This window comes from Pteropus medius, unplaced genomic scaffold (assembly GCF_902729225.1).
Source record: "Pteropus medius unplaced genomic scaffold, Ma_sr-lr_union100, whole genome shotgun sequence".
Lineage (NCBI taxonomy): Eukaryota > Metazoa > Chordata > Mammalia > Chiroptera > Pteropodidae > Pteropus > Pteropus medius.
In genome coordinates, this window is record NW_024340698.1 from 7,455,298 (window position 1) to 7,470,990 (window position 15,693).

Sequence of the window (15,693 nt, forward strand, 5' to 3'; positions counted from 1 at the left end):
CTAAACAGGCCCGACCCTGCTTAGCTTCTGATATCAGATGAGATCGGGCATGTTCAGGGTGGAATGGCCGTAGACTCTTGCATCCTTATTGAAGGGCCTGGATTGGTTGTCCAGGTAATTGAGATTAAGCCTGCGCTTGCTGCCAGGAAAAGAAAATAGCACATCCAATTAATCTACAGTACTGTTTCAAAATGATTCACAGTTGGAAGATAGATGACATGGAGTTTAATAGTTATACAGTTTTTTTGTACTCTTTTATTCAAATTAATCTTGGAAAATAGATACTTGAAAGATTATAAGTAAGGGAGGGGCTCATTGTTCTGGTTTGCTCAGCACAGTCCAGGTTCACACCTGTTGTCCCAACATAATAGTTAATAGCACTTCCTTTCACTCTCAAATGTGTCCTGGTGTGGAGTATAATTTATGGTCACCCTAAGGACAGGAAACAGTATATTCACAAAAAGAACTTGATAATTAAAAATGATTTAAATAGTTTTGCTTCAGAAAAAAAAAGCCTATGTGAACTTTAAATTCCTTGCTAGATAAAACTTAGCCTAAGGTTGAATAATGAGGCACCATCAGGTTGATCTCCTGGCTAAGCAGGTTCTGCATACGTTGGAAGGGCACTTGTCAAAGAGGCAAGGAAGCCATATATACTGATGTCTAAAAAGAATCACACAGAATAGTATTGAGTCTGATTCTGCTGGCACCTCAGGGGCATCATTATGAATATCACTTCTCATTACCTTGGCTACATGTGCAGATGCAGTAAAAGTCAGGAGTTTTGTGGCGTAACTCTCAAATATCTGCCTCCCTCCATAGACCTTCTGCATGAAAGTTGAATGCCAAAAATGCAAGTGCATTCCTCCAGGGCCTTTCAGTGTTTTTGTTTTTGAAATGACCAATAAAGCAAATCTTTCATTCTTTTTGAAACTCTCCCAGGGAGCAACAAAGAGCATCAAAGAAATGCTCTTTTCTGTTTTATTCGTGCATGTTTTTAAACTGGTTACAGTGCTATAGGCTCAAGTCTGAATCATCGTTTTGTGCCTGGTGATCAAATATTGTCAGCTTAGGGAACACCATAATGCCCAAATAGTGTAGAACTAGGTGTTTTGTAATAAGATTTATGTGTTTATTATTATAGAATGTGGTTTAATGGACTTGGAGCTAGGAGATATTCCTGGGCTATACTGAATGATCTTGGGTAAGTCACTTAATTAATCGCTCTGTGCCTTGGGTTCCTTTTCTATTTTCTGAGGCTTAACAAGGCTACAGAAATCCTCTTCTGGGGTTAAAGAAGTGAATTGCTTTCTTCCAGGAGATGTATTCACTCACTCAGCCTTGGGTCTCACTTGCTAAAATAGGAGAGGACTTAGAGGGCTTTCTAAGCGCCTTCAGCTCCAGCCTCTGCCCCAAGCATAATGAGATTCATAATGTGGATAGTTCTTGAAAAGAATGTGCAGCCTAAGTGTAGTGGGAGGTAAGAAAGCCGGGTACTTGCTCCTCCTGGCTGGAGCTGGCCAGCCCACAGACCTGCAGGATTATTTTTAGTTTCAGAGACACTAGGGTGGGTCAGCTCCCTTTCCAGGACAGTGTTTTAAATGAACCTTGAGTGGAAGGCCCCTCTGGTGAAGCTTTAAGTTAGGCCAGGATGGGGTCGCAGTCCAGCCCTCACTGATAGTAATAAATATTAGTTATTTGAGCACTAGTCAGTAGGACAGTTAAAAGTTACCAGTAGAATATCTAAGTTGAGATAACTGGATTATCTTACAGCAGTTGATAAGTGCTTCTTAAGCAATCTGGTTCAGAGAGACCATGATAGGAGAATAGGGCAAGTACCAAAGATGGAACCATAGATCCCTCATGCTTTGAAAGTACCTAAGCTCATAAAGTCCAGATGTGGTATCCAGAAGTTTCTGGACCATCTCATCATGCTTTTCACGGCGCCCTGTGCCCTTGCTCTTAATGGTAAGAGGGCCTCAAGTACGGACCTTTATGGTAATGTGAATAGGTTATGCTAGTCTTACTGAGTTTCTGTTTCAGTGGCTATGATATACTGCTTAGTATTTTATTCCTTAATCAATTTCAAGTGATTTCCCCTGGATTCTTTTAAATGGAAAATTAAATAGAGAAAGACATAGTGCATTAGAACTGAAAGTAGCCCACGAGACCTTCATTTTAATAGGGGAAACTGAGACTCCTCCCCAAAAGGTAAGTGCTTTGCTTAAATATAATTTATGAAGTTATTTCTATAGACTCATCTCTGTCCTGCTAGGCCTGCACTGGGGTTAGGTGAGTCTGGCAGTGGCCATGGGAAGAATGTTTTGCTTTCATTCATTACTGTTTACTTTCTTATTGCTTTTCAGTCCTTTACCTTTTGATAGAATGGGAATCATATTCTGTTTGTCAATGGTGGAAGTTTAAATTGGCTTCCAAAGCAAAAGTCTGCAAAGAGGCCCTGTTCCCTGTTTATTATCTCTACAAATGCCCCCTACTCCCAATTAGCTTTGGCAGGCTTCCAGCCCTACAAATATAATGGACTAAAAACTGCTGGTTCCCTGCTTTAGGCATTCAACGACTGGAATGTACAAACCGAACCATCCTGCAGAAGTAGACATAATGTTAATCTCGTCATTTATAAAAATACAACTACTCTGGCCCACTACTAAATGCAGAATGTAGGAATTGCCTTTGATTCTCTTAGGAAAGAGAAAACACTGCAGAAGGAAACAGATGATCAGAGGAGCTTCCTAAGAACCTCTAAGGACCTCAGTTGACTAAGAAATGAGAAGTTTGGTCTAGATCTGTTGCTTTGTAGGCCCTTTCCAGCCTTCACATTCATCCAACAAGTATTTTTTAAGAGCAACTCAGCCAGGTACTGTGACTGAGAATCCTCAGGTAAATAAAATAAGCATAGCTACTGGCAGAACACCCAGTCTAGGAGCTTATTTGGGGACTGATATTGGTCAGCCCTGCCCTCCCATAGGACGCTCTTAGGTGCCCCTGAGAAACAGAATCATGGGAACATAGGATCTTAGGGATTATCTTATAGCAGTTGGAGTTAATGAACGTTGGAGCCACAAGGGAAATCAGAAGTCATTTTACCCAGAGAGGGGAAAACTTGCCCCAAATCACCCAGCCACAGCCTCTTTGTGGCAGAGTCAGTCTGAGGACCAAGATTTCTGATCTTTTTCATCATTGCTCTGTAAAGGATGCTATGTAATGTTGTACTCTCTCTTTGGCCCCAAGAGATTATTGGTTTTGTGTCATCTGTGGTGACCATTTGCTGAGTACATAAGTGAGAAATGTTCACTATCTTTTTATAAATCATTTTGATAATTTGTCTTAAGTGCACCAGCTCACTGAGGTTTACCTGCCACTTTTTCTGCCTGCACAGTCTCATGAACTGGCTCATGTTCTATTCCCTGATGATCCCGTGCACAGTAGTGCTTCGTGTTGGCAGCAGTGGATCCCATCCTTTTGTAGTCTGAGAAAACTAGTGTATTCTGTAAGTGAGACAATATTGAGCGTGCAAAAAGTCCCTGGCAGACCTATAAATCCATAGACTTTTGGAAGTATCTCTTAAGATCCGCAGGCTGGGAACCACTGAACTGAACCATTGAAAACATGTGTGTACTTATATGTAATGATAACTTTTGGAGCTTTTGTCTTGGAACTTGATATTATGATCTGAAATTCTTTTAAACTTGAATCATCTCAGTGCATACCTAATTCGTGCTTTCATTGCATACTTGTGACTTGAAATCCGTGAAGCTGATAAGGACTTGAGAAGGCTGCTCTGATAGCATGTAAATAATTGGAGGGTTGATGAATGTCCTGCTATATTGTAATTTATCTTTTCTGCCCTGCTTTTGAGGGATTGCTTATTAACATTTCATTATTCAGTCATTTGCCATTTCTGATCTTACTGTCTGAAAAGTATGCCCTCCGACCTAATACCCACTATAGGATGTTGCTCCATCTTTTTGCAGAAAAAAAATATGTGAAACAGCTGCAATTATTTAGGAAGGATGAGTAATGCAGAAAACAGTGCATATTTACAGGTTTTAACAGGCCTGTTTCCTTTTCTACCAAAATGTAAAGAAAAAAAATTACATTCTGTAGGTTTGAAAGATTTCTGAAAATAAAATATTTCTACCTTTGGTTTATTAACTGAGGGTGGAGGTTCCTAAGATTTTATTGTTCTGAAGAAATATCCCAATCAATGTTTATATCCAGCATCAGAATAAAAATTGAGTAATTTGAGTATGGTAGAGCTGTTGGTCAGATGGTCTCCTGGAGACAGGAAAGGTCAAGATAGCCAGGTCTCAAACTCAACAGGCTCTTAGAGTTTTGACATGGAAGCTTGGTAAGCTATCATCATACTGGGATGCAAATGGAAATGGAAGCGGGTGGGTTGGTGGAATAATCCATACTAGACTCTGAGCTCCTGGAGGGCAGAAAGTGTGCTTATTTTTTACATTGAGCATTGGGCACCATGCCTGACATATTGGGTACCCAATAAATGTTCATTGAGTAACTAGAAAAAGAAAAGATAGCTGGTGGGGATATAAGTAGAACAGAATGGCAAAAGATTAATGAAATTGGGATAAAAAAGGTGAAGTTTTAAAAATTAGGTGGACAACACAGGGTGTGCCTACAGGCAGCCACCAAAACTATAGTTGGAATAGAATAAAAGCAGTAATAAAAAAGAAACTTGGGGAAGTTGTAAAAAGTTATTTATTTGGCTTTAGGGCTAAAATTCTGAAGCCATGATCAGGGAAAATGCTCTGCCCAACAGCCTGAGTAATGAATAAAAAGAATTTTCAGAATGAAAATAAATCAACAAGCTCTGTGATCCTCCACAGAAAGGCCAATTGCTACCTCCCATCATCTTTGACAATAATGGTATTTACCCTCCCAGGTTATTCTCCTAAAATGAGTTGATGATGTTTGTATTAGTAGGATCCCTTGATATGGATGAGACTGTTTTAAATGTCTTAGTTATTCTAGGAAGCACATTTTTTTATAGCTCTGTTAGGAATAGTGGCTAGTCTTAGATTTTCGGCAGCATTCATAACTTGCAGCATTCAGGATAATTTGTTTTCTGATCCAGAAAGTTGATTATTCCTTTAACCATTTCTGAAAGATGTAATTCATTCATATTTCTAAAGAAAAGGGTATCTGATTCTTATTTACTATTTCCACTTTTACAATTATTGTGTGTGTATTGAAGTTCAGAATGCCTTGCCTAAATTTTAGGATGAAAACAGGAAGTAGTGACTAAATTTAAATGTGTTTTCTTATTTGAGGAATTAAAACCCATGTTTTGGAGTTCGTTTTGTTTTGGTCGTCACTCCCAGTTTAAATGTCATCGTTGGTTCTCATGGCCAGAGCAGCTTGTGGAGATCAGTAACTTGTGTTAAGCTTATATCTGACAGCAGTCAGATGGAATTTTTAACTCTAAAATGTCTGTATGTGGCAGATTCTCAAAAAGTTCAACAGAGACTTTTTGGCCTATACGACCCAACAATTCTACTCCTCGGTAAACCCTTTGGGCACAAGAAAAAGGAAAAAAAAAACCGAAACAAAATGAGCTATAAATTGGACATTAACTAAGGTTTTACTGTTGTAAAGAGGGTTTCCTATCAATGTTTGTATTCAGCGTCAAAATATAAATAAAAAAATAAATAATATAACTTAAGCATTTTTGTACGTAGCAGCATTATTCATAGTTGCCAAAAGATGGAAACAACCTAAGTGTCCACCAACTGGTGAATAGATAAACAAAATATGGTATATCCATACAATAGAATATTATATAGGCATAAAGAGGAATGACATACTGATACATGCTAGCTACAACGTGGAGGAATGTTGAAAACTTTATACTTCATGAAAAAAAGGAGTACAGAAGGATTACATGTTGTATGAATCCCTTAATATGAGTGTCTAAAATAGACAAATCAATAGAGATACAAAATAGATTAGTGGTTGCCTAGGGCTGTGTGTTCGTGGGTGGAGGGGAGGGAGTGATGATGACTGCTAATACGTATGAAATTTCTTTTTGGATGATGGAAATGTTCTGGAATTAGATAGTGGTGATGGTTACACAACTATTTTCACAACTCTGAATATACTAAAACCCAATGAATTGTATATTTTAAATGGGTGAATTGTGTGGTATGTAAATTGTATTTTGATTTTTAAAAACTTGGAGGAAAATGCCTATGGGGGCAGCAAGCAGCATGTCTAGCAGTATTTTGGTCTCACGAATTTCCAATTTGCAATTCTCTAAGGGCTAATGTCAGTGTTCACAAGCTGGACCACAGGAGACCAGAGTTCTAGTCCTGATCTAGTAAGTTACTATTGAGCTGAGCTGGACTAGTCTATCCACATTTGCAGGGAACTTCATCTAATCTGGTATAGACTGAGGAAATTAGATCTCAAGATCATATGTTCCTTACAGTTTTTAATGTTGGGAAATTTTGATAGCATTTACTTACATGCAACTTAACATGGTTTATTTACGTTTGGAAATTTTGATAGCATTTACTTACATGCAACTTAACATGGTTTATTTACATGCAACCTTACTTCACTGTTTTTCATCCCCAGAGAATTAAGGGTGAGGTTGGGAGGTGAGAAGTGGGGGGAAAAAGACATATTCCTTTCTTAATAAAAGTATTGAGGGTATTTGAGGAAGAGTGAGAGAAAAGGGAACTTGTCCTAGTTTGGACTGCTATAACAAAAATACCATAGACTGAGTAGCTTAAACAGAAAATAATTTCTCCAGTTCTGGAGGCGGGGAAGTCTGAGATCAAGGCACTGGCAGATCTAGTGTCTAATGAGGGCCTCTGGAGCCTCTTTTTTAAGGGCATTCATCCCATTCATTGAAGGTTTTATCCTCATGATCTAATCACATTCCAAAGGCCCCTCCTCCAAATGCTATCACATTGGGCATTATGTTTTATTTTTCTTTTTAGACGAGGCAACCCCTTGGTTGACCTCACAGATTACAAGGACGTTGTCAGTTTACAATCCCTTATTTATTTATTTTTTTTTTATTTTTTACACCTACAGCACCTCTTCTTCCTAGGTGTTCTCCCATCCAAGTACTAACCAGACCTTACCCTGCTTAGCTTCCGAGATCAGGAGGGATCTGGCTTGTTCAGGATAGCATGGCCATAGATGTGTATTATGTTTTAACATGAATTTTGGAGTGATACAAACATACAGTCTCTATCAGAGCTAGATGTTTAAAAACATTATTTCTCAAACCATTGAAGGGGTGGTTGAGGGCATGCATGTGTGGTTAATTGCTATTACTGAACCATGCCCAGTATCGACAGTGACTTCTCCAGGCACCCCTTGGCCTCTCTGCCATGGCATTCCCAGCACTCGATCATTCTGAGATATCTGTCAGAATAGCAAACCATCACCCCCATTTGTGTTACTAAAAGGAGTCTCACCCTCTCCGCCTTCTACCGTTAGTCTGGCTATCCTTCCTTGACTTACCTGTTCTTTGTAGTGGGAGATAGCTGTACAATGGACAGGAAGTTGAGGGAGTCCAGAACCATAGTAACACTCATTCATCACTCCGAGAGTTTACAAGCTTTCACTGAAGAGTCATCATTGTGTCGGTTTTCATGAAATAAAGATTGTCTGAGCCATCACAGAGGGCTGTTTTCAGGACAGCCGTGCTCACAGAGGATATTTGTTTTTCTCAGAAATGCTGGAAATATTGTAAGCTTTTTATCTCTTCTTTAGCAAGGCATTACTCTGGTGCTTTCAATTTCTGATCCTGCTAAGAAGTAAGAAATATTAAGAGGGCATTGTTTTAGAAAAATGATCTCCTAATATCAGTGCTAAGTGTCATCTGTGACCACACACATGTCCATTTATAAAATGTCCTATGAGATTGGGAACAGTAACGGGTTTATATCAAGGTTCACTCTCCAAATCATTAAAATTGTAAAACCACTCTTGTATTTTCAAATGTACGACATTCGTATTGTGTATGTGTTTCATGTAGGGTACAGACATGATGTGTGACGTTTGGTACACTGGAAGTTTTGAAATTAAAAAGAGTGGGCCACTGTTTTTTTGAACCACTTCTCTGTTAATTTTCTTCAAGGGTTTTGTTTCCGTTATTGTACGTAGTTTGTTTTGAGCTCTTTTCTCAGAATCCTGTATTATCTCACTTGTTCTCTTTTGCAAGATGAGCAACTTTTGCATTTGGGTACTCTAATATACAGGAGAATGAACGATACAATTTATGCAGTTTTGTTTTCCAGAACACTTTGTTATTTTGACCTTCAGTGTTACCCAGGATTTGTCCCATTTCAATTCTCTAGAGCACTTTAAGACCAGCAAAGGTGCCTCTGTGGTGTGTGCAGTGGCTTGTTCTATGGCATGGCTTACTTCCTGGATGTTTCAGATCTGTTTCCTTCACTAAGCACGAGTTGTCTTAAGAGAAATAAAGAATGGTGTGAAGTGCAGTTAGCAGAGTCTCTCTTCCCAAATGGGAAAAGGTGTGTTTGAAGAAATAAATAAGCCCATTCTAAGAAATCTTATTTTCATATTTACTCAAATTTTTTTCTTCCAAACCTTTTCAGATTAATATTTTGGCAATATGAATCATCTGTTTGATGTCCTTTGAAAGGAAAAACAGCCTTGCTGCCTGAATCAGCTCTGCCCAGTTGTGTCTTGGACAAGGACACCACACTGAGGTGAAAGGGAAATAAATGAGCGTGTGCTTTTTTAGAACACAAATTCAAAGGACCTAAATGTATATAAAACAAGCCAGTTTTCTTTAATAAAGCACCCCACTGATCTGCTTGCTGTCTCTGAATACATGTAGAATTTTTGTGAAGCCTTTGAGTTACAACTAGTAACAACTGTTGACCTTCCTCTTGGCTTTAAAATGTTTTAGTTATCTTGCTTAATGTGTGAAAAGGGAATATTTTGAATAAGATTTTTCCAGATAATTGTCCTTTCACATATCAAGCAATCTTTCAAGAATGTTCTAAACATTTCAAAGAAAATATTTCTGAAATATTTTTACCCTTGCCTTATTAATCAGAAGGATAAAAATCATAATTAATAGGTTAAAGAAGTCCCAGGGTCGTCATCATGAATATCATTTAAAAAAATGGTATTCTAATTCAGTAATGTCCTTAGGGCTCTTTGAAGTTTGAGGAACTATTTGCCCCTGAGCTAAGTGGCCCCAAACTGTTCTTCCCACTGTTGCTTATGCCTCTCTTTTCAGCTGTCACTTCTGCTGTCATTGATTTGGGTTCACTCTTTGTCCTTTTTAACCCAGGGTGGAATTGAAAGTCTAGAAATCAGACAGCAAAGTTGGTTAAACATGCATCTGGAGTATTTGTGTGAGAAATAAAGGCTATATCCCAGAGGGTGGCCCCAGTACAATTTCACCACACTGAGTGCGGTGAAATGTATCTGCCTTCCTTTTTTTCCCCTCTCTTCCCCTCCTCCTCCATTTCTCTTTCCACCTCCCACCCAGGTATCCCTTGCTTATTGGGTTGTCCCAAAAGTTGAAGCAATGTGAGAGCCATTGCTCTACTCTTAAGGGTCTAAGGTTGTTTATTGAATACCTTTAGTATATCAGGAAGCTATAAAAAGAACGCTTTTAAAAAGCCTTTCCATGTGCTTGATTAAAAGAAATATTCCCATTTTCCCACACTGAACCTTAATTTATTTTCCTTTGTCTCCTCCACATCTCTTAAATAATTACCTGATCTTTATCTTACTTCTGAGTTTTGCTTATCTCTTTTGTATCTTTTAAGATTCAATGCCAGTACATAATGCCACAGATACATGATAATACTTTCTGTTGAATTTTTAGCGCACTCCATAAATTTTATCTTCAGCGTCCCCTTTATTCAAAGGCAAATTCTCCTTGTACTGCCCACCCCATACACTCTGGTTTATTAATATGAACATGGTTTTTATTCTTTGCCAAAATATTTGGTTTTCTCTCCCCTAGGGGCTTTATTTTTGTAAATGTGCAGTGATTTCACCTTTATTGTGAAGTTGGCCAGCCTACTTGATATGGAAATTAGTCTTACTGGTTTTTACTTCCCAGGGTCCTTTCTGGAGCTCTTCTTATGAATAGTAATTACTTTGACAAGCACCAGTCTCTTGGGCACAGTGGCTATTTGTAAAGACGGCCTACACACATTGGCCAAAACAATTTCACCCTTGAGTTACTTCAAAACTGGCTGGTGGATACCATCTGGTCCCAGTGATTTATCTACAGATGCAGAGCATCATGTTTACCACTATTTGATCTAGTACCTCTGACCTGCCTACTTCAGTGTTCTGGTTTGGGAATGCGAATCTTCTTAGAAGACAAAGAATTCATTCAGTCTATGAACCATCTCCTTTTTAGCCCTGTGACTGTGATTAAGTGGATCCTCGGATGTTGTAAATGGCTGCCTCCCTTTGATAGAGTGAAAGAGCCTCTTACTCTATTGGCTTTGCAATCTCTCGCAAGTTGCTCCTGCCTAATTTTTATTTTGTGTCTAACCTTCTATGCCTTATGGGCTTTTCTCTATTCCCATTCTAGACTAGCTTTTTATTTCATCGAAGATACCTTTACTTCTTTTCACTCTATCTTTTCGCCACACCAAAGGTTCTCTTCCCTCTCTCCAGCCCTCTCCTCAAAATCTAAGTACTTGGAAGCACTTACTCTGAGGTAACAATAGGCAAGTTTTTTTTTTTTTTTCTTAAACCAGTCTGCAGGCATCTTGCATGTTGTTTACTTTGTGAACTCTTTCTCCCCCAATAATGCCTAGTTTTTTCATAGCTTCTTAGTCAAAAACAGGAAAAACGCATGTAAAGGGTTTTGAACTTTCCTTTTTTTCTCTCATCACATTGTTAAATTTAATAGTGCTGTGATCACCATTACATACTTTTATTCACTCACTGGGTGCCCTAACTCCTATATATTACTCAGGACCAAGGCCAAGGTATCTCCCCTGTTACTCCCTCTCTCTCTGCACACCTCTCACCCACCTCACAGAAACACGTGTTCAGGAAGCAGTCATTTTTCATCTCTTTAAATCTTTCCTACACATCTTGGCAGATAAGTATTATGTTGATGAATTTCCTTTTTCTCATTCATGTGTATGAATCTTATGCACAATTGTAAGGGAATAATGGAGGGAAATATATGGTACCAGTCTAAAACCTAGTAGAGGAAGACCTATTTGACAGAAATATTTAAGAAATAGAGTATATGGAGATGATCAAATAGTAAACTGTGAAACGATCTGATATACTTTCATCAACAACATCAAAAAATCATCACTAAAATGCGTCACAGTTATGCAGGTAGCTGTCATCTCCATCTTTGTTCTCCCTTCCTTTGATGTGATAGGGAACAAACTTCCTTCATCTCAGGGTGTTTTTTTTTTTTTTGAAGGGGTGTTGTTTGACATGCATTTATCCTCATTCTAAATTTCTGAATCATCCACCTTTATTTTTATAGAGCAGAGTATTCTTTCAACAAAATAATTGGCTGTTAAGAAGGAACTGATCATTTGTCAGGATAGTACAGTTGACTTAATAGTGCATATTCTAGCCACACAAACTTTTTTAAAAGGTGAGATACCTATTTGAGTAAAATAGGAATGTCTTTTTTCAATCTTTTGAATTGAGTTCATAAGTACAGGAACTCTAGAATACAAATTATTCATAGTTTATATATAGAAATATCTGGATATTGACACAAAGTTGATTCATCAAAATATTAGGCCAGACTATGTGAACTTGCTGATATTTGACCTTTTTTGACTTAAAATAATGGCAATTTTATATGAATCAATCTTTACTACTTTGTTTTTCATTAATCTCTAAGGACATGCCAGAGCCATTTCAGAACTAAATAAAAGATTCTCTAGACAAATCCCAGAGTGATATTGTTGTGACCTGAATTTTTACCAAGGGACAGTTTGTGTTTTGGCTAAATAAAGCTAAATTGCTTTTTGGTCTATAAGTTTTAGAAATAAATGCTGCCTAAGACTAATAATAATAGTAGTAGTCACAGAAATAATAAAAGTAAGAAAACAAAAACATTCTTCCTTTGATTAAATAGAGTTGAATCCTGAAGCATAGAAAGGATCCCCCGTCTGAGCAATGTATGGCATCTTCTGACATCAACATTCATGATAGTAGCTACTGTTGAGTGAAGCGCTGTATACATTCAATGCTTTCAATGACTCTGCGGTAGGTTCTAATTTTGTCCCCATTTTACAGAAGATGAATTAGTCTTAGAGGTACAAAGACTGACCCAAAGTTGCACAGTAAGGAACAGAACTCAGTTCAAACTCAGACCCACTTAACTCCAAAGCCCTAATGCTTTCCATACAACATGGTGCTTCCCTGCCTCAAAGACTTAAAACAAGTCCTGTGTGTGGTAAGCCTTTCTGTTCTCTTTGAGTTTCCTGCTTGTTGTGACTTTATTCATTTGTTTTGTATTGAACTGGTCTGACTGAGGAACCTTGGTGATGCTGAGTAAAGTGAGGCTCTTGGTTCTTGAAGAGCCTGACCCTTCTTGTTCTGAGTTGGTAGTCACTGGTAGGATGATAGAAGCTTGGGTTCCATATGCTATCCCAGGGCTACCAAATTTGTCAGTGCTATGAGTTTTAACCAATAGGCAAAATGCATCATGCTTTTTTCTTAACATAGGCTCATTTTGTAATAATTTTCGACATAATTTCTGTTTATGTTTGCAGCCACAAATCATGGCACCATGAAGGTTCATCTCACAGTAATGAAACAATGGCTTTTTTTTTTTTTATAAGGGCATGCCCTACATTTACCCATACCCACTGGTATTAGGCCAAATGGAAGCTCATATGTGTGCTACTGAGCACCACTTCAAGTTTGTCTTTATGAAACGAGATTTAAACTATGGTTCTTTTACAAGCTTATTTAATTGTAGTGTTGCCATTCCATATGATCGAACTTAACCATAGTGGAGTTAAACTTGGGTTAGGTTAGTTAGTCTTTTTGTATTGGGCTGTGCTCATTGTCACATATTAAATATAGAAACACCCATGGGCCAAAAAATAAATAAATAAATAAAAGGTATTTTTTTCCAGATAGCTTGGTCGAACTCATTCTAATTTAGGGAGTTCATTTGCAAAAGTCAGGACTTTTAATAATGGACATTTGTTTTGCTTCAGCATTTCAGATGGCTTTTCTCCCTGTCCCAACATTGAAATGGATTCCAGAAAATGATTTAAAGTCTTGCACTGTGGAAATGAATGTGCTCCTGTAACATTGGATATAATTTGGGATTATGCTGTCTTGACTTAGAGTTAAAGCATGAGATTAGGTAGATTAAAAACAATAACAACAAAAATTGTGACCTTGCACCATTTATGATCCTATGAAAGAAAGAGGGCAAAGTGAGCTGTTCCTTGTTCTTTCATATTTCTAGTCACCAATACATAAATCTAGTTACCAAGTACACTAAAATGTTTACTAATTCAAACAGGTAAGCACAGTACTGCCAAGTGTTATCTTTAGAACAAGACTGTCATTTAATATTAATTGTCATTTGTTCTCATCCTTAAAGGCAATTTAAAAATTGGTTGCCAGAGGGGAGGGGAAAGGGGTATGGGTGAAAAAGATGAAGAGAAATATACATTGATGCGATTACATTGCACAGTGACAGATGGTTACTAGTCATACTGTGGTGATCCCACTGTAAGGTATAAAAATGTTGAATCACTGTTCTATACCTGAAACTAACATAATATTGCGTGCCAACTACACTTTAATAAAAATTACAAAGAACTGCCTCTTGTTGGTTACCATGGAATCAGGAAAAACTAGGAACTTATGCAAATAAATATATGTGTCTGCAAGGAAAAGGTTACTTTAATTTTTATTTTCCTTTGAAGTATCTTTAAGTATACTCTTAAAATATATCCTGAACCACATATTATTGTTTGTTTTCCATGTAAGATAAAACATCTTCAAGGAGAGGGACTGAAAACAAGTACATTAAAGTGACTTCTTTTCTGGAAGAAGGTGCTGGTATGAAATTGGGTCCTTGAGTTTTCCAAAGGAGGCTGTATTTATTGCCCTTCTTTTCTAAGAAAAGCCATTTTAATAATTTTTGCTATCGCATCAAAGACTTTTCATGATAATCACAGTCAATAATTGCAATAGTAATGCTGTGTGCCATCTGCAGGCTCTGTGCAATGGAAACGAAAGAGAAAAAAACATGTCCCTTTGCTTGATAGACGTTATTATGGAGCCTGAGGCCCTGGTGTCAGATTGCTATTTGCATGAGTTTTAGGTGGCCCTCTCACACACTACTTAGCCCTGGATTATATCATCTTTTCTGTCTTTCTCCTTTGGCCCACTTCTCTTTAGTTCTTTTTTTCTCACTCCTGCCCCTTAATGGCTGTGGTCTTGAACCTTTCCACCTCCCATGGTGGTTGTTCATCCTAAAGTAGCTGATGGGCCTTGATGATAGGTCACATTCTGGGACTGGAGGAGTAGTTGGAATATTTTTGGGATCAGATATTTGACCAAACTAATTGTTTTATGAGTGAGCAGTTGGCCAATGACCCAAAGATTTATGGAACACAGATTGGATATTGAAATAATGAAATAAGCACCCAGTTACTCAGTTGTTCCAGGCCCTAGAAAGCTGTCTGATACCCTGAATTTGTGAACATCAGGTCTCAAGCTTGTCTCTTGTCTTGATTTCTGGTACCTCTCTTAGGTCCTGTGACAGACAACACCATTCTATAGTGATTCCATTGTTAGCCCTATGGCAGCAAACCTCATATCTTCTTAGAGGTTCAAATTAGAATGGCTTGTCTCCTTTCATCCCCACCCAAAGCAAAAATGGTAAGAAGGCAGCTCCTTCATTCTTGGTTTATCTCATAGTTCTGCTGTAAAGAGGGCCAGGCAATCTTCAACTTACTAGTTGCTTTCTAGAATATTCTTATCTATCTCTGTGGCCCTGGGGTGACTAAGAGACCTCTGATTTGGCAGACCTGTATCTGAGGATGGTCAAGGCTTGTAGAGACTTTAATGCAGAACAAATGACTGGTTTCTCTCTTCCTTGTCGCTTGTGAAGAGACATCATTTTTCTATTTTCCATAAGAAAGTAAATTTTTTTGTGTCATAAACAGTTTATAACATTAATAGTTTAATTTAGTGCCCAAGATCTGCCTTTATTTTTTCTTCTCTGTGATATTAAAGAAACCAGAGGAAAACAATAGGTGGCTGGCTTGGCAGCCCAGCTGAAGATTTCCCTAAGTAATACCTTACATTTAACTTTGAGCACCTTTTTATCAGAGTTTCAGAGCCCAGAACAAACAGCGTGGTAGAAAGGAATTGTGTTGTAGTTCAATTATTTTGTTGTGTGGTGTGCCCGTCAATTGAGGGCACAGAAGCTCCTTTCCTGAGACCTCAACTATAAATGTCAAATGGAGCCCTGCCGGTGATTTATTGACTATTGGAATATAAGTCTAGGGAAGCTCGTCATCAAGTGACCAGATTTAGAGACTTTAAAAAATCAAAGCATAAGTAGTTACAAAATAGTCAAGGGGGATATACAATGCAGCATAGGAAATATAGTTGATAATGTTGCAATAACTATGTATGGTGCCATGTGGCTACTAGACTTATTGGGGGATC

General features: G+C 38.0%; 1 pseudogene; it reads right to left on the reverse strand.

The window, feature by feature from the left end:
- Window positions 1–7,074: 7,074 nt before the first annotated feature.
- Window positions 7,075–7,193, reverse strand: LOC120613160 (uncharacterized; annotated as a pseudogene).
- Window positions 7,194–15,693: the final 8,500 nt, after the last annotated feature.